We start from the raw sequence: 27,032 nt of genomic DNA, 5'->3' as shown, positions 1-27,032 counted from the left end.
GTGGCTTAAAAAAAAAAAAAAATCTTATGTACTCAAAACCTAACTCCCTTTTCATTTTTTTTTTCAGATGCGCCTCCCTCATCTCTCTTTCTCTCACAATCTCAACTCTTGCCTCCCTCTATCTCTCCCGACCTCACCTCACCTCACCTCCCATTCCCTTTCCCTCTCACTCACTCCCTTTCTCTCATGACCTCATCGTTTCATTTATCTTCCTTTTTCTTTCACAAAAGTATATCGTAACATATTTTTCTGTCCTTTCTCCTTCCTAGGGTTTGGATTCGATGGCGAAGAAGAGAAAGTCGAACGCCATAACCGGAGCCCTCATAACCAAGTTCTCTCTTGGCCTCACTGGTAAGCGCTTCAACCCGATGCATTTTTCTTTCTCTTTTTCAAATCAAAATGTTTGCAGAGGAAGATGCCAAAAACTCACCCTTTGTTCATTTTTTTTTGTTCAGGTTCTTTCCCTAGGTAAATGTCAATGCACTTATGCTGCCTTATGATTAGATTTGTTTTAATTTGATTGGAAAACTTGATGCTTGTATTCCAGTTTCAGCTTATTGTGATTTCTTTTATTTATTTATTTATTTATATTTTTAGCTATGTCCTTGATGCAATGAGGGTTGTCAATGAGTCAAATACAATGTAGTTTTTGGGGTTTTGGATGCCTGGGTACTATTATTTGTGTTACTCTATTAAAACACTAACAAGCTTATTCATGTATTTGCATTACTGTGTGCTTTCGAGATTGATCTCTTCATCTTATAATATTTTGCAATTTGGAAAAACATGATGTGGCAGTGAGTTCCATTATTTTATTGCTTTGTGGAAAGGATATTGTGACGCCCCGAAACTGGGAACACCACAGCGGCACTCGTCTTAAAGATCTTGAGACTATAATACCCCTTACCCCGAGTATTATATTCCCAAGCTCTTTAAAACGAGTTAAGCCCTTTTTATTGAAGAACCCGGGTTGGATCAGAGTAGTAAAAATACAGCGAAAGAAATTACTGAAAATACCTCACATTATAAATAATAGTAAAGAGTACCAACCCGTGAGGGTTATATGTTTCAAATACACTAACCCTAATGCTACATAATAAAACAGTAGATAAACAGATATGTCAGGATAGTCCAACCCACGCCAGAGTGATTCAGTCTTCAACAAAGTGGTGCAACAAATTGGACTCATGGATAGCCATTGGGATATGCCACCTACGAGGATGAAAGAGAAACACCACCACAGATCCAAAGAAAGGATCTAAACCAGATAGCAAGACTGAAACTGACAAGCTGCAAGTGCCACACCCACGACCTCAATCTTGGTCTCCAACAACTGGATTATCTGCACTCACAAGAGTACAGTAGGGGGTAAGCGTCACATACGTTCATCGCTTCCCCTCGAGGGAAAATCCTGGTTAGGTTTGAAACAATACTCGAAAATATAGGATTTCAAGGAAAACAGTTTAAAAGCAATGCACACCCAAAAACAGGGTATCAATATCAATAATATTGTAACCAAAGCCAGTAATGATAAAGATAATTATGCCAATAATCAGTGAGTAAAGCCTTTGCATGCTCATACATCTTTTTCAGTGAAAATCCTTCCTGTCACGTGACATAGTTCAGAAACATACCTGCGACCGATCACATACAGGCCAACCACCAGTATCGGAAATTCAACCACCACCTTGATACTGTGGTGAGAGTATCCATTTACCTGGTAATACCACATTGGTTAGCCTCCCCAGAAGGACATTCGACTAACCAGTCCGTACTTACCCCTCCGGAGGTTTAGGGGATCGAAACCCAAGGTCACAACACGTGCCCGTTACTCTCAGGTCGTTCAAGGTATCACACAGAAAATCACACAAATATGCCATACAAAAATCATGCACATTCTCTGTGAAAGACATTTTCATATACATATAGTACGAAAATAGGCAGGAAATCCAATAACCGGGATATGGTACTTTCCCCCTACCTGTTTTACCAAAGTGTGTCCCTTGCCTGATCCCTTTCCTGTGTCTGGGTCCCACTTGTACCTGTTGGGAAACTGGAGATCCGAATCCGACGACAGCTATTAGGAACGTACTAAACGTACTCTCGACCTTGTCTGTTAAGACCAGGTAAAATTTAGAGGTTTGGCACTAGCGTAACTTGCTAGGCTTCTCTAAATTCTTGATCCGGCATGACCCTGCTCCCCGAGGCAGACAGTCATGTCAGACCGTGTGGTTTCTAAGTTTATTTTAATTTATTGTCGAGGAGGTTGATCAGATATGAACCTTACAACGTGACCAGGTCAGTGCATGGGGAAACTGAGGGAGCTCTGGCTCAGTACCCAACGCATGTATGCTCATGGACTGACCTTAGTCATCACGTTATTTGGTTACCACTGATATGGCCTCAATATTTATTAAATTCATTTAATAACAACAGTTAAACGGTGTTTCGTCTATAACCACCACTTAAACAACAGCAAATTAAATAAGCTGGGTTAAGGGTATACCTGTTGAAGACTTCCCACGAGCAGAGTCTCGGTACTACTAGACTTGCTAAATAATAAGATTAAAATAGCCTAATTAACAAGAGATTTATTTAACAAAATTTTAGCAGAAATTCGACAGGGATCAAGAAATTACCTATGGAGCTCAGAAATGATTTTTTTAAAACTTCACCAAAACATAGTCTTCACACTACTAGAATTGAAGAGCTCGTCGCCACGATCGCGTAGGCGAAATCGGATCGTCGATCGGAGCTCCAGAACTCAAGATAAACTCAAAACAAGATTGGAGAAGAGAGAGAAAGGAGGAAAGAGGAGAGAGAAGCTCTCTCTTGGGAAGCGTGCGGCTGAATTTGTGAGGATCAGCTGGGGTTCACGCCACTATTTATAGGAAGAGTGAGTGAGTCAACTCGGTTGACTCATCCGAGTTGACTGGGTTGACTCAAGTCAACCGTCATAACTTTGACCAATGAGAAATTGACACGTGGCGAAGGCTTTGACACTTGGCTGCACATGCAGCCATCAGATCTTGCTGCCATGCAGCGATGGACGCTCCAGATCGTGCCACGTGGCGCGATCTGGTGATTTCCTATTTTATTTTTCTTTTTCATAAATTCCCCAACTTCAAAAATTAATTAAAAATAGCTCGGGACTCAGAAAAATACCCCGAAAAATACTACGGACTCGTATCGACTAGTACTAATTAACTATGAGGTCAAATTACCAATTTGCCCTTTAGAAAAATTTCGAAAATTTCAAGCTCCACAAATTAAGATAAAATGCTTTTAAAAATGAAATTTTAGGAAATTCGTAAAATAATTTTCCGGACTCGGAATAATACGAGACTTGCTCCGTTGGATTCGTGAGTAAAAGTACCACCTTTTAAAGGTCTAACTTGGGTCCAAACTCTAGTTAAAGTTGGTCAAACAATTAAAGCTTAAGGTGAAAAATACGATTTTCCGCCAAACAAATTTCTAGAAAAATTCTAGAAATTAAAGAAAAATCCCAAAATAAATTTGGAAAATTTTGGGTCTCACATCCTCCCCTACTTAGAAAAAATCTCGTCCTCGAGATTACCTGAGTTCACTGAAGAGATGCGGGTATCTCTTCCTCATATCGGATTCCAGTTCCCATGTCGCTTCCTCGACTCCGTGGCGCTGCCACTGAACTTTTACAAGTGGTACCTTCCTATTCCTGAGTTGTTTCGTCTCGTAAGCTAAGATAGAAACAGGTCCTTCCACATAAGACACGTTTGGTTCGAGCGGTAAACCAATCCAAGGCATCACTTGAGGGATGTCAGGCACACTCTTTTTCAACTGGGACACATGGAATACGTTATGTATGTATGCTAACTGAGGCGGCAACTCCAACCTGTAAGCAACTTTCCCGACACGTTCCAAAACCTTGAACGGTCCAATATACCTGGGTGCCAACTTGCCTCGCATACCAAACCGAAATGTACCCTTCAAAGGGCTAACTTTCAGAAACACCAAGTCCTCAACTTGAAATTCCAAAGGCTTCCTCCTTCGATCAGCGTACGATTTCTGCCTACTCTGGGCGGTTTCTAGTCGTTTCTTGACTATCTTGACCTTTTCGGTCGTTTCTTTAATCACTTCAGGACCCAGAACAACTCGGTCCTCAACATCGGCCCAACAGAGTGGCGAACGACACGGCCTTCCGTAAAGTGCTTCGTACGGTGCCATCTTGATACTGCTTTGATAACTATTGTTATATACGAACTCGGCGAGCGGTAAGTACTCACTCCACTTACCTCTGAAATCTAGAACACAAGCTCGCAACATATCTTCCAGTATCTGAATAACTCTTTCAGATTGCCCATCCGTCTGCGGATGATAGGCACTGCTAAGATTCAACTGAGTGCCTAATTCAGATTGTAACTTCCGCCATAATCGAGACGTAAATCGGGGATCTCGATCGGAAACAATCGTCTTCGGAATACCATGCAATCGAACAATCCATTCGACATAGAGGTCAGCAAAATAATCAACAGGTGAGTTCATCTTGACCGGCAAGAAATGAGCTGACTTCGTGAGTTTGTCCACGATAACCCAAATACCATTGTGCCCTTTTGTATTTCTCGGCAGATCGGTGATGAAATCCATAGTAACACAATCCCACTTCCACTCTGGAGTAGGTAACAGTTGTAACAATCCAGACGGCTTCTGGTGTTCAGCTTTCACTTGTTGGCAGGTCACACAGTGATTAACAAAATCAGCCACGTCTCTTTTCATACCTTTCCACCAGTATCTTCGTTTCAAATCTTGATACATTTTCGTTCCTCCAGGGTGCATAGCAAAACTGGTAGAATGAGCTTCGTTCAGAATCCGTTGTCTTGTTTCTTTCCTGTTTGGCACAACTATTCGGCCTCTGTATCTCAAACTTCCATCAGAATGTACCTTCCATTCCCCAGGTGCATCTCCTGAGTATACCTCCTTCTTTTTCTGTCGTATCTCTAGATCCTCTTCTTGTTCTTGAACTAATTCTTGCTCCAATTGGGGCTCAATCTGCATACTTGCAATCCTTCCATCATGGCGTACGTTGACTTTGTACTGATCCAAAGTCTGTAGGATCTCCCGTTCAGCCATCAATAAACTGGCTAGAGTGTTTTTCTTCCTGCTCAGTGCATCAGCTACTTTGTTGGCTTTTCCTGGATGATACTGTAATTCAAAATCATAATCTTTAAGATACTCCATCCAGCGTCGTTGTCGCAAATTCAGATCTCTCTGAGTGAATATATGCTTGAGGCTCTTGTGATCTGAGAAAACAGTGAATCGGCCTCCATACAAGTAGCATCTCCAGATCTTTAGAGCGTGCACAACAGCGGCTAACTCCAAATCATGAGTTGGATAATTCTTTTCATATTCCTTCAACTGTCTTGAGGCATAGGCTATCACTCGCCCATTCTGCATCAGTACACATCCGACTCCTATTATGGACGCGTCGGTGTAGACTTCATAAGGATCTTCATTGTTGGGTAAGACTAACACTGGGGCAGTTGTCAGTCGTTTCTTGAGCTCTTGGAATGCTTCTTCACACTTCTCGTTCCATTCAAACTTGAATCCTTTTCTGAGTAGTCGAGTCATCGGGGTAGCAATCTTGGAAAAACCTTCTACAAACCTTCTGTAATAACCTGCTAATCCAAGAAAACTACGGACTTCTGTCATGCTCTTCGGTTGTTCCCAATTCAGAACTGCTTCGATCTTCTTGGGATCAGGAGATAATCCTTTTTCTGAGATGATGTGGCCAAGGAATTGTACCTCTTTCAGCCAAAATCCACATTTTGACTTCTTGGCGTAAAGTTGCTTTTGAAGTAATGTCTGTAGAACAATTCTCAGATGCTCTTCATGCTCTTCCTTACTCTTGGAGTAAATCAGGATGTCGTTGATGAAGACAATAACAAATTTGTCCAAGTATGGACGGAATGCTCGGTTCATCAGGTCCATGAATGCGGCAGGTGCATTTGTCAATCCAAACGGCATCACAACGAACTCATAATGTCCGTATCTGGTACGAAAAGCAGTCTTTGGGACGTCTTCGTCTCGAACTCTGAGTTGATGGTAGCCGGATCTGAGATCAATCTTTGAGAAGTACTTCGCTCCACTAAGTTGATCAAATAGCTCGTCAATTCTAGGCAATGGATACTTGTTCTTGATTGTGACTTGGTTCAGCTTCCGGTAGTCTATGCAGAGTCGCAATGTTCCATCATGCTTTTTGGCAAATAGAACAGGGGCTCCCCATGGTGATATACTTTCTCTGATAAAGCCCTTCTCCTTCAAGTCGTCTAATTGCTTCTTCAGCTCCACCATCTCGGCTGGTGCCATGCGGTAGGGCGGGATTGAAATAGGGTGAGTGCCTGGTACAAGTTTAATCTTGAATTCTACTTCTCTTGTTGGTGGGATTCCGGGCAGATCTTCTGGAAAAACGTCTGGGTATTCGTCTACCACTGGTATTGGTTTATCTTCCTTCTGCTTGGCTTGTGTGGAAATGATGAGTGAATAGCATAGCATAGCTCTCTTGCTTTTGAAACAAACTCTCAGCAATGGGTTGATGGGTTGTAGCGGTTTGTGCAATCGGATGATCACCTCTTCTCTGTTACTCGTGACTACCTTCACCTTTCTTTTCTCACAATCGATCTGTGCCTGATTTTCTTGTAACCAATCCATTCCTAGAATAAGGTCGTAGTAATCCATGTTCAAAGGGTATAGGTTTGCTGTCAAGACTCGGCCTTGGACTACTAGTTGGCAAGATTGGTAAATTCTATCTACTTCGGTTGTTGTTCCAATGGGTGTACTCATGTGGATGGTTTCAGCTAAAGGTTCAGCATGCAATCCTAATTTCTCAGTAAAGCTAACAGAGACAAATGAATGTGAAGCACCCGTATCAAACAAAATTCTTACTTCAGTATTAAAGAGCAGTATAGTACCGTCAAGTGGGGCTTCTTCCTGGTTAGCTCTTACTGCAAAAACTCGTCCTCCTCTAGCTGGTTGTGGTCTTCCTCCGCCACCTCTTCCTTGTCCTCCACGATTGTTGGGTTGTGGTAGTGCATGTTGCAATGGTTGAGCTCTAAATGGTTGTGGTACAGCCTGTATCTGTGGTTGTGGCCTGGGGGCATTCTGCTGTGTTCTAGTAGGACAATTATTTCTGTAGTGGCCTTCACCTCCACACTGGAAACAAATTTGAAGTCTAGTCTTCTTCCAGTTTCTTTGGTTTCGGGAGGGTCCTCCCCTCTGAAAATTTCTTCTTTTTCCTAGTCTTGTTCCCTCAGACCTCGCAATTTCCCCTTTCTGTCTAGTTGCAAGGAAATCCTGCTCCTGAGCATAAGCAGCATTGACCACATCTTTGAAAACTGTAAACCTTTGACTTGCCAAGTATTGGCGAATCCCGTTCTTCAGACCTTGCAGAAATCTGACAGTCTTTGCCTTCTCATCATTCATGGTAGATGGGACGAAACGTCCAAGTTCAGTAAACTTTCCCACGTATTCAGAAACAGTCATGTTTCCCTGCTCTAGATCCATGAATTCCTTCATCTTTGTCATTTGCAGTGGCTCGGGAAAATATCTGTCGTAGAACAATTCCCTAAATCCTTCCCAAGTCATAGTGTTAATATTTTCTCGGTGCCTAATGCATCTCCACCATCCGTCAGCTTCGCCTTCAAACACATGTGTAGCTAGCCAGATCTTGTACTCATCTGGTGCGTTAATCGACTCGAGCTTCTTCTCGATGTGCGTAACCCAACTCTCAGCTAAATCGGGTTCAGAACTTCCGTGAAACTTCATCGGCTTAGTCCTAAGGAAACGATCTAAGTACTCGCCTCGTCGCTTATCTTCACGTTCAGCGGGAGTGAGACGGTTACCAGCTTGTTGAGCAAAGAAAGCCTGTATAAATTCAGCCATTTGTTGCGGGTCGAACCGATTATTGGCATTACTGTTAGTTCGATCGAAACGGGGTGGCATCTTGTCAGCAAGACTGAAAACAAATAAGGGAATGATTGACACAAGTAATACAAGGAACAAAAGTGTTTCAAGGGAAAGACTTATCGAAGAATGTGTTTGGTTGGAAACTTCGAAAGAATCTGCTGAATCGGCTCTGGGTTGGCATATCCTGCATATTAGTAAAAATAATCTACTAACAATCTTACAAAGTTATCTATTTATTTATTATTATTATTATTATTATTATTATTCTCTTTTTTTTTTTTTTTTTTTGGGTCGTACCGCTCTGATACCACTTTTTCTGTGACGCCCCGAAACTGGGAACACCACAGCGGCACTCGTCTTAAAGATCTTGAGACTATAATACCCCTTACCCCGAGTATTATATTCCCAAGCTCTTTAAAACGAGTTAAGCCCTTTTTATTGAAGAACCCGGGTTGGATCAGAGTAGTAAAAATACAGCGAAAGAAATTACTGAAAATACCTCACATTATAAATAATAGTAAAGAGTACCAACCCGTGAGGGTTATATGTTTCAAATACACTAACCCTAATGCTACATAATAAAACAGTAGATAAACAGATATGTCAGGATAGTCCAACCCACGCCAGAGTGATTCAGTCTTCAACAAAGTGGTGCAACAAATTGGACTCATGGATAGCCATTGGGATATGCCACCTACGAGGATGAAAGAGAAACACCACCACAGATCCAAAGAAAGGATCTAAACCAGATAGCAAGACTGAAACTGACAAGCTGCAAGTGCCACACCCACGACCTCAATCTTGGTCTCCAACAACTGGATTATCTGCACTCACAAGAGTACAGTAGGGGGTAAGCGTCACATACGTTCATCGCTTCCCCTCGAGGGAAAATCCTGGTTAGGTTTGAAACAATACTCGAAAATATAGGATTTCAAGGAAAACAGTTTAAAAGCAATGCACACCCAAAAACAGGGTATCAATATCAATAATATTGTAACCAAAGCCAGTAATGATAAAGATAATTATGCCAATAATCAGTGAGTAAAGCCTTTGCATGCTCATACATCTTTTTCAGTGAAAATCCTTCCTGTCACGTGACATAGTTCAGAAACATACCTGCGACCGATCACATACAGGCCAACCACCAGTATCGGAAATTCAACCACCACCTCGATACTGTGGTGAGAGTATCCATTTACCTGGTAATACCACATTGGTTAGCCTCCCCAGAAGGACATTCGACTAACCAGTCCGTACTTACCCCTCCGGAGGTTTAGGGGATCGAAACCCAAGGTCACAACACGTGCCCGTTACTCTCAGGTCGTTCAAGGTATCACACAGAAAATCACACAAATATGCCATACAAAAATCATGCACATTCTCTGTGAAAGACATTTTCATATACATATAGTACGAAAATAGGCAGGAAATCCAATAACCGGGATATGGTACTTTCCCCCTACCTGTTTTACCAAAGTGTGTCCCTTGCCTGATCCCTTTCCTGTGTCTGGGTCCCACTTGTACCTGTTGGGAAACTGGAGATCCGAATCCGACGACAGCTATTAGGAACGTACTAAACGTACTCTCGACCTTGTCTGTTAAGACCAGGTAAAATTTAGAGGTTTGGCACTAGCGTAACTTGCTAGGCTTCTCTAAATTCTTGATCCGGCATGACCCTGCTCCCCGAGGCAGACAGTCATGTCAGACCGTGTGGTTTCTAAGTTTATTTTAATTTATTGTCGAGGAGGTTGATCAGATATGAACCTTACAACGTGACCAGGTCAGTGCATGGGGAAACTGAGGGAGCTCTGGCTCAGTACCCAACGCATGTATGCTCATGGACTGACCTTAGTCATCACGTTATTTGGTTACCACTGATATGGCCTCAATATTTATTAAATTCATTTAATAACAACAGTTAAACGGTGTTTCGTCTATAACCACCACTTAAACAACAGCAAATTAAATAAGCTGGGTTAAGGGTATACCTGTTGAAGACTTCCCACGAGCAGAGTCTCGGTACTACTAGACTTGCTAAATAATAAGATTAAAATAGCCTAATTAACAAGAGATTTATTTAACAAAATTTTAGCAGAAATTCGATAGGGATCAAGAAATTACCTATGGAGCTCAGAAATGATTTTTTTAAAACTTCACCAAAACATAGTCTTCACACTACTAGAATTGAAGAGCTCGTCGCCACGATCGCGTAGGCGAAATCGGATCGTCGATCGGAGCTCCAGAACTCAAGATAAACTCAAAACAAGATTGGAGAAGAGAGAGAAAGGAGGAGAGAGGAGAGAGAAGCTCTCTCTTGGGAAGCGTGCGGCTGAATTTGTGAGGATCAGCTGGGGTTCACGCCACTATTTATAGGAAGAGTGAGTGAGTCAACTCGGTTGACTCATCCGAGTTGACTGGGTTGACTCAAGTCAACCGTCATAATTTTGACCAATGAGAAATTGACACGTGGCGAAGGCTTTGACACTTGGCTGCACATGCAGCCATCAGATCTTGCTGCCATGCAGCGATGGACGCTCCAGATCGTGCCACGTGGCGCGATCTGGTGATTTCCTATTTTATTTTTCTTTTTCATAAATTCCCCAACTTCAAAAATTAATTAAAAATAGCTCGGGACTCAGAAAAATACCCCGAAAAATACTACGGACTCGTATCGACTAGTACTAATTAACTATGAGGTCAAATTACCAATTTGCCCTTTAGAAAAATTTCGAAAATTTCAAGCTCCACAAATTAAGATAAAATGCTTTTAAAAATGAAATTTTGGGAAATTCGTAAAATAATTTTCCGGACTCGGAATAATACGAGACTTGCTCCGTTGGATTCGTGAGTAAAAGTACCACCTTTTAAAGGTCTAACTTGGGTCCAAACTCTAGTTAAAGTTGGTCAAACAATTAAAGCTTAAGGTGAAAAATACGATTTTCCGCCAAACAAATTTCTAGAAAAATTCTAGAAATTAAAGAAAAATCCCAAAATAAATTTGGAAAATTTTGGGTCTCACAGATATGGTTTTTTACTGCTTTATTGATTTTTTTAGTTAAGTGGAAGAATTCATTTGCTTTTTTTTTTTTCTACTCAATTGTAGGAGGATTTTTATGTGCCTTTGAACAATATGGGAAATGGAAATTGATGAAATAAGGAAGAAGAGAGGACATGGGTTGTGCTGAATGTTCATGTGCAGTTGATCCTAATGATGTTGTCCTCAATATCTTGCAATGCAGGCACAGGTTCATTCTATGCGAAGCAATTAATGAGTAGAAGTTTTAATTTTATCATATATCAGCTTTCCTTCCTTAAGTGTAGGCTGCAATGAGCTGATTTGATTCGGTTTGTTTCAAGCTGCTTAGTGTGCAGGTGATAGAAGGACTGCAATGAGCAAAGTAAAAAAAATGAAAGGTTTCTATTTAATGAGGTATGCATCTCATTAAACAACCTCCATTCAGGACTGCAATGAGCAACCTCCATTCAGGTTGCTCATTAATTGACTGAGCAACCTCCATTCAGGTTTCTATTTCAAGCTGCTTAATTCTTTCTTAATTAAACAATTTAAAGATGGAATGTCATGCCTTCACACTCACTGTTATTGACTTTCTTGTCATATCTTGCAATGTTATACTATAAGATTGATAATAACAATTTACTGTTATTGGTAAGGATGAAGACATTTTATATAACTTATTGGGTGAATAAAGTTGTTACAATTTTCTTCACTATCTCTGTTTTTTTTTTTTTGTGAATTGTAGGATGTAAACTTGGAAGGTTGTGAGGAAAACAGCGGGATCTAGTGCTCTAAACACCAACAAATGCAAATGTCCATGAGTTGTTGATAGCTCTAGTGTACGTTAGATTATTTTTTTCTCTGTATACATTGATCTATATGTTTTTGGCAATGTGGGGGTTCTCTAGTTATGAGGGTCAGTTTTTCCCTTTCGGTTGTATTCTTTTGTAAATTGGTGTAAAGAAAACTTATGAATTCCTGCATGGAATGAGTTGTAATGTAAGATTTAATTGACATTGTGTTGTGGTCTGACTTTGTGCATAATTCTTGTTGCAATGTAAGTATCAGCAAGCACCATTGGAAAATAATAGGGTGGGAAAAGGGTCTGCAAATAGCCCAGAACTGAAAAACTGCAGTTCAAATAGCTGCAATTTTAATTTGGTGGCAAAATGCATTTTGAATCCTAATTAATTAGTCACCAAAGTCCATGGAGATTGTTTAATAATATAAATGTTCTACAAATTGAGTAACTATCTGCAACATTGGTGGAGGCAGAACTTATCAGCAGAAAAGTACAGTTTTGGTCTATAAACTCCACCATTCCAAAAAAATGGTTTGCTTAGCCACTTTGCCACCCCATTCTGAACAACCATCAGCTTAATGGTGACTGCAGGGTGGCAATGGCTAAATCAAAACTATTGATAGTGGCTACTGCACCAATAGCTAACAGAAAAAAATAGTGATCATAAGCAATGAATGGTGTAGTGAGAGCAAGTGGCTCAAATTGCAGAATTGCTGCTTGAAAAGGAAGTTGTTCACCAAGAAGACCTTCTCAGGGTGTTGGGGGAGCGACCGTTTAAATCGAGTGAAGTCACCAACTATGATAGATTTAAGCAAGGTTTTGGAACATCAGAAACACGAGCAAATTGTGGAGACCCCCTCCTGTTGGTGTTATTGAGGAAGATGGCTCTTTCGCCCTAGCTTAGTCATTATATATTTTTCGGGAAGTTGTTTGTAATTTTACACTATAGTTGTTAATCCTCTTTTTTTTTCTTAATTATTGTTTAATTATTTTCGTGAAACTATTGTGCTAACTATTTTCACATATTTCTTGTATGGACGAAATCTGGATTGTACTTTAATTTCTGTGTCATGACTAAAGCAATAACTATAATTATGTCAAAATACTTTTTATTTTCAGCGACTTAACTCTACTGTACATCACATGTGATGTTTATGGACTCCAAATAAGTACATTTCTTAGTGATAATGACCACGTGCTTTGCATATATATAATCGTACTAAACGCATGCTTTTGGTATTGTAATTGTAAGAGTATCTCTTAGCGAAGAAGCAAACTTAGCTCTTAAAACTCTACTTTAATAACCTATTTGGCAATTTGGAGAGTAAAATTTTTACTCCAAAAGTAGGATTCAAATTTCATTAATATATTATTTTTACGCACACTTGAACTCATAGAGGAACACAAAGATCGAGCAAGTGGCTCAAATTGCAGAATTGCTGCTTGAAAAGGAAGTTGTTCACCAAGAAGACCTTCTCAGGGTGTTGGGGGAGCGACCGTTTAAATCGAGTGAAGTCACCAACTATGATAGATTTAAGCAAGGTTTTGAACATCAGGAAGACAAGCAAACTGTGGAGACCCCCTCCTGTTAGTGTTATTGAGGAAGATGTCTCTTCGCCCTAGCTTAGTCATTATATATTCTTGGGGAAGTTGTTTGTAATTTTACACTATAGTTGTTAATCTTTTTTTTTTTATTATTATTGTTTAATTATTTTCGTGAAACTATATATTGGGCTAACTATTTTCACATATTTCTTGTATGGACGAAATCTAGATTATAGTTTAATTTCTGTGTTATGACTAAATTAAGCAATAACTATTATGTCAGAATACTTTTTATTTTTCAACGACTTAACTTACTGTTATGTTTATGGACTCCAAATAAGTACATTTCTTAGTGATAATGACCACGTGCTTTGCATATATAATCATACTAAACATGTGCTTGTAATTGTAGGAGTATCTCTCAGAGAAGAAGCAAACTTAGCTTTTAAAACTCTACTGTTATTAACCTACAGTTTGAAGAGTCAAAATTCCAACTTTAAAATTTTTTCTCCAAAGTACTATTCAAATTTCATTAATATATTATTGTCTTCTTTTTCTTTAAAATTTAAAACAAATTTGACTTCCATTTTTTTTACTACCAAGGAATAAAATTTTGATTTTTTGGGTCATGGAAATTTTATCATCTATTCGTTAATATTTTGTCAATATTTCGCCGAAATTTCGCAAAACTTCGCTCACTTACTGCACAGTCTGCACCACTTGCTCTTCCTTTGCCTTCCCCTTTCTATTTCTCAGGTCCCCTTCATTTTTACAAGCTCAAATTTCTTAATTTTTGAATTTAGTAATTTTTTTTTGTGGTCTTGAAGGAAATCCAAAGTTTGTGTAAGAGTTATGAGAAAGAAGAGATCTGGGAGGGAGAAGAGATCGGGGAGGGAGTGGGAGGAGAGAGAAGAGATGCAATGTACTGGGAGGAGGAGAGAGAAATGAGCTAGAGGGAAGAATAAAAGTCACGAGAAGAAAAGAAGGCAGGGGAAGAAAAGGAAGGAAAGGAAAAAGAAAGAAAAAAAATGAAATGAAATGAGTTAGAGCCTAGAGGGAAGAAAAGTCACGGGAAGAAAAGGAGTCAGGGGAAGAAAAGCAAGGAAAGAAAAAAAAATGGTTTAGGGTTGATTGGGGTTTGGGGCCTTTGGACAATTGAAAAGAAAAAAAAAAGATTTGAGATTTGATTCGACTCTTTTGGAGTTTCGTTTAGTTGTTTTTAAATCATAAACTTTAATATATTTTTATATAAAAAATATCCTAAAGGGCCTAAACCTTAATATCTTATATAATATCTCAAAGAATATACTAATTTTATTTAACAGTATTTACCTCCAGCGCGCATTATATTCATCTTATATCATATGAGACATACTATATAATTTGATTTCTTTAATATTTTTTATCAATGTAGTAGATAATATGTTAAATAAACATATGGTAAAGTTTCATTCAAAATTTTCGTATTTTGATAGCAATTTCCATCGTTTCTATTTAATTTTTATCAAAATTTAAAATTTCTTGACATTTCAATGAAAATTTCTTTAAAATCTGAAATTTTACTCCTTGTTTACTACAGCTTTGCTTTTCACTTTTTTCTATTCCCAATGTTCAATATTTTAGTAACATAAAATAATTTGAAGAGCTAATATTTGCTTGATAAATCTGACTGGCTGATATTGGGTCATTGATTTGAAGAGCCGCATTGTCGAGTCTATTGAAAGTTCATTTCTCCAACGTGGCACATCTAATGAAGTAGGAAAAGCAAGTTGCCGAGTATGTTGGAGATGGTCTAAATTGTACTTTAAATGCATTGTTAGTAAATTGTAACAATTGAAAATGAATTGTTAGTTTTAATTTGAATCCATTAAAAGTTCAGTTTTGAGTGTTAATGGAATCCACGTGTTACATGATATATGGAAAAGATTGAAAGAAGAAGGTAAAAAGGAAAGGTTGCATGCTAGCATTCCCCGAATTAGAACTTAGAAACACCTATACTCATGAAATACGCCTACAAATGCTTTAATTATTGGTGAAGGAAAATGTTATTTTATAATAGATGTTGAAGCACCAATGCCCCTCATGTTTAATACAAAAAAAATGTTATTTTACCACTTGAGTAAAATATTAGGCCATTTAACCCCTTAGCATGTCTTTTTACATAATTTTTCGTCTGACTATAGGGGGTTATATGCAACAGTTTTGAAACCTTGGAGGGTGTATGTGTAATTGTTAAAACCTCAGAGGGTGTATACGAAAAAACAATAAACCTCAGGGGGTGTAAGTGTAATTAACTCGTATTAAAATATCATTATAATAAAAAAAATTTAAAATAAAAAACCCAATAATAGTATTTTCATTTATTTTAAATTTTTTTCTCTCTCTCTCTCTCTCTCTCTCTCTCTCTCTCTCTCTCTCACTATAATAGTATTTTAATATGTTAATTTTAAATAGTTAACTATTACAGGTGTATAATACACCCACATGTCTCTCTCTCATCCTGTAATTGTAATTACGTGATGAGAAAATAGAGATAATGAGTGTATGCAACTGTTACATTGAAGTTTTACTCCTCCACATGACACATGGCTGACTCCCAATATGGTGGTAAAGCTCACCATCTTAATAAGGCGGTGAGCAAATTTGCACTCAAACAATAATTGTGATCGAGAATACATATTTGATATTATGACCTAAAAGATTTGGATTCTCTACTAATCCCTTGTGTACTGATTTCATACTAATTAATTAGAATTACGTCGTTTCACTGTGTAGGTTCATAATCATAACTATTCATTTTAAAGATCATGCATCTTTGCAAAATCAACCACAATGTAAATCGTTTGGTTAGCTAGTTGTTATTGAATAAATATACAGTGAGTCTAATTGTTATCAAAACTATATGTTTATTTTGTAACAGTTATATGACTAAAAAAATTTCAATTTGGTTGATTTTTCTCAGAGATGATTTTTAAAGGGTGATTGAAAAAATTAATTGTTCCAATTATGAGTACGTCTAAACTGTAGAACCAGAGCCGTCCCTGAGCAAGGGCTGGAGAGGCGACCGCCTAGGGCCCAATTATATATATTATAATATTAAAAAAATTAAATTTAAAGCTATGGTATGAAGAGGCCTAGTAAGTAATAACTAAGGTGTTCAAGGTTTATATCTAAGAGGCCCAAGTTTGTAAGAGGCCCAAATTAAATTTATAATAACTAAAGTAATAATTAAATTCAGTTTTTAGACTTTTATTTCTTTATTGAAAAGCTTAAACGTCAAAATGTTTTTTATATTAAACGAATAAGGGTTTTGTTTTTTGTTTTTCTCTTTCTCCTTTGTTAGTTTCTATGATTTGTTATATTGGATATTTTTCTTGTCAAAACCATTGTATTTATTTTTATTTAATCACTCACAAGCTTTAGGCTAGATTAAGGACAAGTTCAGCTGTATTGAAGAAGTCAAGAATAAACAAGACTCAAGGTATACTGCACTTCATTCAATTCATGAAAATATCATTTTTGTGTCCATTTGACTAGTCATAAAGAACAATGTTTTTCACGTACAGTGGTTGATACAGTGACAGACACTGCAGTGGGGCCATTTCGGGTTTTTCTTTTAAAGCCCATTTCATTGAAAGCCCATTCTCTGTTTTTTACTAAACATACATGTGCATTGCACATGACTTGGTTCCCCCAATGTATCAATCAGATCTAATTGCATCTTAGTCATTCACGCCACACACTTACACACACCTCAGCACTATTCATCATCTTCTCCATTTCTGATTTTTGCAAAATAAAGCAAAATTCGTTTTTACAGCTCCTCATTCCTATCCTTAGTAATACTAGGATACCCCTCTAGGACAAAAGGAATATGCCCCTCATTCGTCTCTTGTGGACAGCCATTGATTGGCTTCCACGTGGCTCGGGCAAACATGTAAATGGTGTGTGTGTGTACGGGTATATGATGTACTCTGTTCAGATCTTTTGGGGTGTGTCTATGAGCATTTTCAGTGGGTATTTTCGTGGTTTTATGCCTGGGTATTTTCAGAGGTGAGTGCTCATTTTTTATCAAGTCAGAAAATGTTCATTTAATTCTTAAAAATCAAAATGATTTTCTGAACTTGTTTGTTTCATCTAAAATTCTAAATGGGTTTGAGTGTTTAAATCTTTTTATATATTCTTCAAACACATTTATTTTAGATTTTAGTTGAAGGATTCAGTATCAACCTTTTCATGCCTCTAGCTTGAGAAGGTTGATCTTCTTTTTAAGAATCCAACATTGGCATATCATGTTCATTCATTGATGAATCTACTGGGCTTGGTGTGAATTGGTGCCATGGGTTGATGAGCTTGGAGTTGGAGCTGCCTTCTTCATGAATGACCGATTGCCTTGCTTATGGAAGTTGCACAAAGGGGTAAGAAAGCTGCCACTTAGTCTAGGACTTAGTGATTGAGCTTGTGTGCTGTATGCTCCCTTTGTATTGAACTTCTTCTTTAGTGGATTGCTTGGTCAGCTGAAAAGACCCCCAGGTTTTAACCGTTAGTGGTTTTCTGGGTGAACAATCGTGTGGCTTGTTTGTGATTTGTTTCCTATGTGTTGCTGATTATTAATTCGAAAATAACTTCACAAGATCACACACTTCACTTTAGCATGTTAACTTAGACCATGAATGCTAAATGAAAGTTTGTTAAATCTGTCCACACACCACTTTAGTTGTTGATAGCACTGGGATGCCTACATTGATGGATCCTTTGAGTGCATAGGGTGTCACTCAATTCCTTGGTGTGTTCTGACTTGTGGTATTTACTGAAGTTGGTTTGATTTTACAAGTAAATCTGGAGTTTCAGATTTTAGTCACTGCATCGTCAGAGTTGTGTCTGTTTGACTAGTTCCTGAATGATCATATAAAATAAAAATTGGGGTCCGATCACTGAAAGTGAGTTTAATCAAGTTAATTGAGTGAATAGATCACCTAAATTAAACTTTCATCCTTCCCTCCCTTACTGTCTCAGACTCTCTCAACTCTCAATCATTTAATTTCTCTTCCTCAGTTGAAGTTCCTCCATAATCCATTCGATCAAATTTTCGATTCTCAAGGCTTCAGCTCGATGCTCTTCTTCGATTAACTATCAGATTCTCTTGATCTCTTCTTTAGTCCTCGTATCCTCTCCATTGTCTCCAAAGAAATTAGGGTTTTGTTCAAAGTTTAAATTTTTTGTTCAAAGCTTGTATGTCCAAAGGCCCTATAACTTTAATTATTTATTGTCCCAAGTTTTTTGTTAAAAATTTGTACAAACTATAATATTAGCTCATGTTTAATGAAAGTATCATTTTATTTTTTATTTTCGAGCAAAAGTAAATGGAAAACATGCCTACATAATTTTATAATTTTTTTCTTTATATACAAAAGGGCCCTTTTTAGATTTTCGCCTTGGGGCCTCTAAAAAGTCAGGAACGGCACTGTGTAGAACAACGTAATTTTATTTGATTAGTATGAGATTAGCACACAAGGGATTTATTAAATTTCATGATGATTTCCAATATATTTTTTATTCATCCAAAAAAGGATGGCAATTGAAGTTAGCCTAGATTTTGAATTGAACACAATTTGTGCAATATTATCACTTGCACATTGCAAGAGTGAGTTGAACACATTAGCCTACGCTAATTATCTACAATGTAATTATTGAGAAAACTCTCTTTTTCAATTATAATGTATGCAGAGGATGTCAATTAAACATGTTTTATATTAAGGACTTATTTGTCAATGTGTCCCAAAACCCCTTACAAGCAACGTGTAGCGTCGCTTAAACCAAACACGTGAACAACTGATATTGGGTGATGTGGAGCACATGTGACCATTCGACCTAACACACGTGGGTGAACCTGCTCTAATACCCAGACAAGAAAAAAACAAAAAATGGCGGAGTGCTGGGCATTTGTGCTCAGCGTGTTTTTTCACATAATTTCATTTTAGTGGACTGGGTTTGGACCGATTTTTTGATTGTGGGTTTAAAGCCTATTTTCCATTTTGGGCTTTAAAACGTACCCCCTTTAATTAATGTAGATAAATTATGTATTAGCATTTAAGCATTCCAAATATATATAAAATATATATATATGGAGAATATTATACAAGATATATGACTTAAATCTGAATTTTATTATTGAAATTCAAAATTGATTACAACAACAATCAATAACCAAGATATAAGGAGACTTAAATGATTTTCCCCACGTACAAGAAGTCAACTTGTGTTGAATGTTAGTTATGAAGGCTTAAGGGCATTTTGGGTATCTCAACGTCTGTGGGCTAACACATCATCCCTAAAATGGAAACTAACTGGTATTTAGCCAAAGAGGTTAACAATTGTAAAACAATTAATATGAATTTTAATGGAAGTAATATAAGTTTGAAGGGGGTTTCCCTAATTTTAATGGAATTTTGTACAACGTTAACCCAGAACCAGAATGCTCTTTTATTGCATTGTATTATATATATATATATATATATATGTCATTCATGCACTTAAATGTGAAATAAATGAGAAAGAAGATATCGAAACCCTAAAGGAAACAAGAAGAAAAAAAGTTCATGGAGTACATAAACTGAAAAATCAATCTCATTCCCCTCCTTCAATCGAACCAAGCTCAAGCGCGCTTTTTCTCTCTCTCATTCTTTCTTGATCATTTACTGCAGGTAGAAGGCAATGAATGACACAAGGGAGGCACCAACCATGGACCCCAAGACGGGCAAGCCAGAGGCAGCGGCACCACTGGTGGTGCTGCTTGGTCCTGGTGCTTGGGCGGGGGCATTGCTGACGCTCTCCTGAGCCATCACAGCGCTGACAGAGGCAGCAGCGAAGATAACAGCGCAAGCGATCTTCTTCATTTCCATGGTGCTGTTATGGTGTTTGTTAGGCGTTCGTAAAAGGGAAATGAAAATGATCGAAATCAAACGCCTTGGAAACGAAGACTTCGGCTGCCTGAGGAATGTGATGGGATTGGGAGGAATTTATAGGAGAGGTTCATGCTGTTTTTTTGGAATATGAAAGTTCATCTTTTCCATTTTTGGCCTTTTTTTTTGGGTTTTGATTTCGCTTTGCACGTTCAGAATCTTCATGCGGCAAGGAGTGATTATAGCAATTTGGGTTTGGAGCGGGTCATGTGGTAGATTTGGTTACATATCAAAAACTAAGGAAAACAAAGTTAATTACAATCTTTTTAGATAAAATTACAGCCCCAAGATATATGGACCAAATTTCCAAGTTTGGCTTTTTGTTTTTGGAGTAAAATAGGACAAAGTCTTGAATAATTGGAGCTTAATTCATCTTTTTACCATCTCTTAATTAATTCTAAGATCATGACCTTATATTATACACTTTGACAAATTCTTGGATTTATAGAAACATTACAGGCTACGTTGATATTTTCCTGCATTATTCTATTATATGAATAAGAAAAAAAAAATCATTAATTATATTTCAACGGCGAATAATTGAAGGTAAGTGCACACAAACCAACCCTCTTGGAAGACACTGAGTCACTGCATGTATGATGGGGGTTCAAAAAAGGATGCCGTGTAATTCGACAAACGACTAAGAAGACCATTTATGATTCATTTTGGCATGCTTTAACCCTAATCAATGGCCGGAAGTCTGAACTCAAGTTCAGAAGCTTTTTAGCCGCGGCTCAATATGAGTAGAGAACTTAGTTCTTACAAAATCGATTGGTTTGGAAGAGAATAGTACTATTGATCACTTCCAAACCAATCGATTTTGCAGTCTATGGTTTCAGTGTCAAGGTGGGGCTCCTTTGTTTCCCTCAAAGAGGTGATCAAACAAAGAATGTACGCACACTTGAAATCATAGAGGAACACAAAGAGCAAGTGGCTCAAATTGCATAATTGCTGCTTGAAAAGGAAGTTGTTCACCAAGAAGACCTTCTCAGGGTGTTGGGGGAGCGACCGTTTAAATCGAGTGAAGTCACCAACTATGATAGATTTAAGCAAGGTTTTGAACATCAGGAAGACAAGCAAACTGTGGAGACCCCCTCCTGTTAGTGTTATTGAGGAAGATGTCTCTTCGCCCTAGCTTAGTCATTATATATTTTTCGGGAAGTTGTTTGTAATTTTACACTATAGTTGTTAATCCTCTTTTTTTTCTTAATTATTGTTTAATTATTTTCTTGAAACTATTGTGCTAACTATTTTCACATATTTCTTGTATGGACGAACTCTGGATTGTACTTTAATTTCTGTGTCATGACTAAAGCAATAACTATTATGTCAGAATACTTTTTATTTTCAGCGACTTAACTCTACTGTGATGTTTTTGGACTCCAAATAAGTACATTTCTTAGTGATAATGACCACGTGCTTTGCATATATATAATCGTACTAAACGCATGCTTTTGGTATTGTAATTGTAAGAGTATCTCTTAGAGAAGAACTGAAGAAGCAAACTTAGCTCTTTAAACTCTACTTTAATAACCTACTTGGCAATTTGGAGAGTAAAATTTTTACTCCAAAGTACTATTCAAATTTCATTAATATTATATTGTCTTCTTTTTCTTTAAAATTTAAAACAAATTTGACTTCCATTTCTTTTTTACTACCAGCCAAGGGTTTAAATTTTGAAATTTTAGCCGAAAACTTCTATTTTAGGGGGGTTCGAAATCGAAACACATAATTGTCAGTTTGTCGTGATAATTTCGCCGAAATTATCGAAATTTTCGGTGGGTGAGATCGAGGGAGAAAGAGATAGAGGGAGGAAGAGATGAGGGGCTAGAAGCAATTGATTTTTGATGGGTTTCGGCGGCAAGAGGGAGATGAGGGAGAAAGAGATGAGGGTGAAGGTGGGCTAGTGATGGAGATGCAGAGAGTGAGAGATAGAGGAATAAGAGAGAGAGAGAGAGAGAGAGAGAGAGAGAGAGAGAGAGAGAGAGAGAAGCACAGGAGGAAGAAATGAGAGGAAGGAAAGAAAAGGAGAAAATGTGAGTCACGGGGAAAGAAAAGTAAGAAAAGAAAAAAAAAATAAAGGTTTTCTTTTGATTGGGGTTTGGGACTTTTGGGCAATTTGAAAGAAAAAAATGGCTTGGGGTTTCGTTTAGATGTTTTTAAACTCTAATACATTTTTATATAAAAAATAATTAAAAATACCCTAAAGGGTCTAAACCCTAATATCTTATACAATATCTTAAACAACATAGAGTATAGATTATAAAGTATATAGGGTTTAGTGTATAGATTATAAAGTATAAAGAGTTTAGTGTATAGATTATAAAGTATAAAAAGTATTAGGGTATATAGGGTTTAGTATTAGGATTTAGTGTATAGATTATAAAGTATAAAGAATATACTAATTTCACTTATTCATTATACTAATTTTATTTAACAGTATTTGTCTTCAGCTCGCATTATATTCATCTTATATTATATGAAACTTATTATATAATTTAGTTTCTTCAATGTTTTTTATCAACGTAGGAGATAATATATTAAATAAACATATAATAAAGTTTCATTCAAAATTTCCGTATTTTGATAACAATTTTTGTCGTTTCCGTCTAATTTCTATTGAAATTTAAAAATCTTCGAAATTTTATTGAAACCCAAAATTTTATTCCTTGCTACCAGCTTTGCTTTTCCCTTTTTCTATTCTCAATGTTCAATATTTTAGTAACATAAAATCGTTTAAAGAGCTGATATTTTCTCGACAAATCTGACTGGCTGATATTGGGTCTTTAATTTGAAGAGCTGCATTGTCGAGTCTATTGAAAGCTCCTTTCGCCAACGTGGCACATCTAATGAAGTAGGAAAAGCAAGTTGCCGAGTATGTTGGAGTGGTCTAAATTGTACTTTTAATGCATTGTTATGCATTGTTAGTAAATTATAACAATTGAAAATGAATTGTTAGTTTTAATTTGAATCCATTAAAAGTTGAGTTTTGAGTGTTAGTGGAATTCATATGTCACATGATGTATGGAAAAGATTGAAAGGAGAAGGTAACAAGCAAAGGTTGCTAGCATTCCCCTGAATTAGAACTTAGAAACATCTACACTCTTGAAATACGCCTACAAATGCTTTAATTAATGGTGAAGGAAAATGTTATTTTATAATAGATGTTGAAGCACCAATGCCCCTCATGTTTAATACAAAAAGCATGTTGAAGCATAATGTTTAAGTTTCACAAAAAGTGGCATATTCTTATAGGGATTAATACTATTTTGCTCCCCAGACTATTACACTTATATCAGTTTGCTCCCCAGACTTCTAATTTGGAAAATTAAGGACTCTGACTTTTTCAATTTTGCCAATTGAGGTTCTTCCGTCAATTTACACATTTTTCATCCAAATCTTTGAGGGCAAAATGGTTCCTTCTATTTATATCTTATCATTTTTTCCTCATTTATCATTTTTCCCTCTTTTATTTCTTGCTGAATTTTGGTTGATCATCCCTACATTTTAGATGAAAAATGTGTAAATTGATGGAAAAACCTCAATTGGTAAAATTGAAAAAATCAAAGTCCTTAATTTTCTAAATTAGAAGTCTGGGGAGCAAACTGATACATGTGTAATAGTCTGGGGAGCAAAATGGCATTAATCCCATTCTTATATGGAAGATGGATAACTTACAATTATTTTTGGGAGAAAACTCTGATTCAATTTCACTCTCTTGAAAAAACAAACGTTGATACATGGGCACATATATACATGGCTTTTCGAAAACACTTTCCCCCACCTTATGTAAATACTTTCACCTACCTTACATCAATACTTACATTAATAAAGATATCCCTAAAGTCAATACATGGATTTGGCTTCACTCCTAATCTATCTCCTCTTAGCCTATTTAAGTTTTTAATATTAAAATGACACGTGTCATATATTAAAAATAACTAAAACCTCATAATCATTTCTAGGGCTCACCAAATAGCCCAAGGCCCGAAGCCCACCCGAAACCCGCCCAGCCCATTGGGCCCGAAGCCCGATGTGGCCCGACATTTGGGCCGGGCCGGCCCGGCCCGAAAATTTTTTGGGTTGGGCTTGGGCCATCCCCTTGAAGCCCACGGCCCGCCCAAAGCCCGGCCCGCTTAGGCCCGCTCAAAGCCCGCCCAAAGCCCGGCCCAAAGCCCGGCCCGAAGCCCAAAGCCCAAAGCCCAAAGCCCGAAGCCCGAAGCCCAAAGCCCGTTTAATATCTTCAATAAAAAAAAATATAGGATTTTGGCTATGTTCTAAATCGAACTTGAGACCTCATAGAACAAATTTCAACTCTCAACCAACTGAGCTAACTAGTTTATTTGTCTAATTGGTGAATCATAACATATTTAATAGGTTTTTCGTTTGTTTATTCTAATAAATTATTAATATGTTTATTAAGTATTTAAGTTATTATATAATTCTATAATGTTAGTAAATACTAAATAGTAATAGTGTAAACTATACTATGTAGTCTATGTAAGTATGTAATACCATAAATAATAAACTTTTAAAATTATATACAACATTACAAATTTACAACTATAATAAAACATAAATGTATATGTGCATATACAATTTTTATAATACAACTATAATTGAAGTTATTAAACCATGATGGCATGATTGTTCATTAATTTAACAATTTGAACCGTTCATTTTATATGTTGATAGTCAAATATCATCCTTACAAAAAATCGGTCGAATCGGAATTCATTTACTCGTTCGATTATCATTAAAAAAACCATGATCGTTAATTAATTCGACCATCATTACGTCATTTTTACATCTCTGATTGAGCTAATTTTTTGCAAGGATTCTCTTTGAGTGGGGAACTAAAACTTGAACGGTTCGGATCGTTGAAAACACGATCGATATATGAGCTTCTACATATAAATACACTTAAAGAGTTGAAGAGTATAATTCTAATAACTTTCTCGTTGAAACCTTATTGTTTTCATAATTGTGAAGACCACAACGTGATTTCAACAATCTGAACCGTTCATTTTCTATATTCATAGTCAAAGATCATCCTTACAAAAAATCAGCAAAATCGGAATTCATCTACCCATTCGATTATCATTAAAAAAACAACGATCGTTCATTAATTCGACCACCGTTACGTCATTTTTACATCTCTGATTGAGCTAATTTTTTGCAAGGATTCTCTTTGAGTGGGGAACTAAAACTTGAACGGTTCGGATCGTTGAAAACACGATCGATATATGAGCTTCTACATATAAATACACTTGAAGAGTTGAAGAGTATAATTCTAATAACTTTCTCGTTGAAACCTTATTGTTTTCATAATTGTGAAGACCACAACGTGATTTCAACAATCTGAACCGTTCATTTTCTATATTCATAGTCAAAGATCATCCTTACAAAAAATCAGCAAAATCGGAATTCATCTACCCATTCGATTATCATTAGAAAAACAACGATCGTTCATTAATTCGACCACCGTTACGTCATTTTTACATCTCCGATCGAGCTAATTTTTTGCATGAATTATTTTTGAGTGAGAAATTAAAATTTGAACGGTTCAGATCGTTAAAAACACAATTGCATCATTTGTTTATAAAACATATGTAATAAAATATATAATAAAGCATATATTACACATGTAATAAAATTAAAAAATCCAAACCCCATCCAAACCCCATCCAAACCCCATCCAAACCCTGAAACCTCATCCAAACGGACCAAACCCCATCCAAACCCCTAAGCCCAAACCCCAAAATACCCTAAACTAATAAAATATTAAACCCTAAAGATAAGTCATAACTCATAAGTATATAAAGCTAAGTTTCACTGTAACCCTAAGTCTCTATTCTCTAACCATTCGCCGCCTCCTTCAACAGTTCAACATCAAACCCTCTCGGCCTCTCCAAACTTCTCACTTCTCAAACCCTCTCGAGTCTCGGCCTCTCCATCATCTGATCATCACCATCAATCCATCATCACTCTCTCAAACTCTCAGACCCTCTCCATCATCACGGTTTCACTGTAACCCTAAGTCTCTATTCTCTAACCATTCGCCGCCTCCTTCAACAGTTCAACATCAAACCCTCTCGGCCTCTCCAAACTTCTCACTTCTCAAACCCTCTCGGCCTCTCCATCATCACCATCATCACTCTCTCAGACTCTCAGACCCTCTCCATCATCATGGTTTCACTGTAACCCTAAGTCTCTATTCTCTAACCATTCGCCGCCTCCTTCAACAGTTCAACATCAAACCCTCTCGGCCTCTCCAAACTTCTCACTTCTCAAACCCTCTCGGCCTCTCCATCATCACCATCATCACTCTCTCAGACTCTCAGACCCTCTCCATCATCACGGTTTCACTGTAACCCTAAGTCTCTATTCTCTAACCATTCGCTGCCTCCTTCAACAGTTCAACATCAAACCCTCTCGGCCTCTCCAAACTTCTCACTTCTCAAACCCTCTCGGCCTCTCCATCATCACCATCATCACCGATTCACCATCTCGCCACCCCCAACTCCGATCGAACCCAGGCTACCCAGCAACCCACCAAACTCCGATCGATCGGACTCGATCCGATCAATTAATGATCAGATCGAGATCTGAACTGCGATCGGATAGTTGATAGCACTATCGCTCAGACAGTCCGAGCACCACCGCAACGCCACCTTCGCACCAGCGACTCCGCCGCAAGCTCCCTGCCAGTTTGCCTCCCTTTGCGTGTAACTGTGTAAGTGTAAGTCATTTTCCCTTTGTGATTTCA

At 37.5% G+C, this 27,032-nt stretch overlaps 2 long non-coding RNA genes and 1 pseudogene across 5 annotated transcripts; 1 reads left to right on the top strand and 2 right to left on the bottom strand.

The window, feature by feature from the left end:
* Nucleotides 1-11,916, top strand: LOC147292172 (uncharacterized). Of its 4 annotated transcripts, none has more exons than XR_015121471.1 (4): nucleotides 1-351; nucleotides 11,042-11,183; nucleotides 11,296-11,460; nucleotides 11,700-11,916. It is a non-coding gene; the product is annotated as an uncharacterized LOC147292172 (long non-coding RNA). The 4 variants fall into 4 exon arrangements; XR_015121473.1 differs by lacking the exon at nucleotides 11,700-11,916 and adding an exon at nucleotides 11,461-11,519 and having other exon boundaries at nucleotides 11,296-11,425; XR_015121474.1 differs by having other exon boundaries at nucleotides 2-351; nucleotides 11,296-11,368.
* Nucleotides 8,469-10,232, bottom strand: LOC147292173 (uncharacterized). The gene is made up of 4 exons (XR_015121439.1): nucleotides 10,060-10,232; nucleotides 9,927-9,972; nucleotides 9,402-9,473; nucleotides 8,469-8,762 (listed from the first exon to the last, which is right to left on the bottom strand). It is a non-coding gene; the product is annotated as an uncharacterized LOC147292173 (long non-coding RNA).
* Nucleotides 11,917-19,996: 8,080 nt separating the features above from the next.
* LOC147292171 (arabinogalactan protein 23 pseudogene) lies at nucleotides 19,997-20,203 on the bottom strand (annotated as a pseudogene).
* Nucleotides 20,204-27,032: the final 6,829 nt, after the last annotated feature.

Source organism: Dryas octopetala, chromosome 3, assembly GCF_963921425.1.
Source record: "Dryas octopetala chromosome 3, drDryOcto1.1, whole genome shotgun sequence".
NCBI lineage: Eukaryota > Viridiplantae > Streptophyta > Magnoliopsida > Rosales > Rosaceae > Dryas > Dryas octopetala.
The sequence above is the reverse complement of the archived record's forward strand: the minus strand, read 5'-3'. Positions and strand labels throughout refer to the sequence as shown.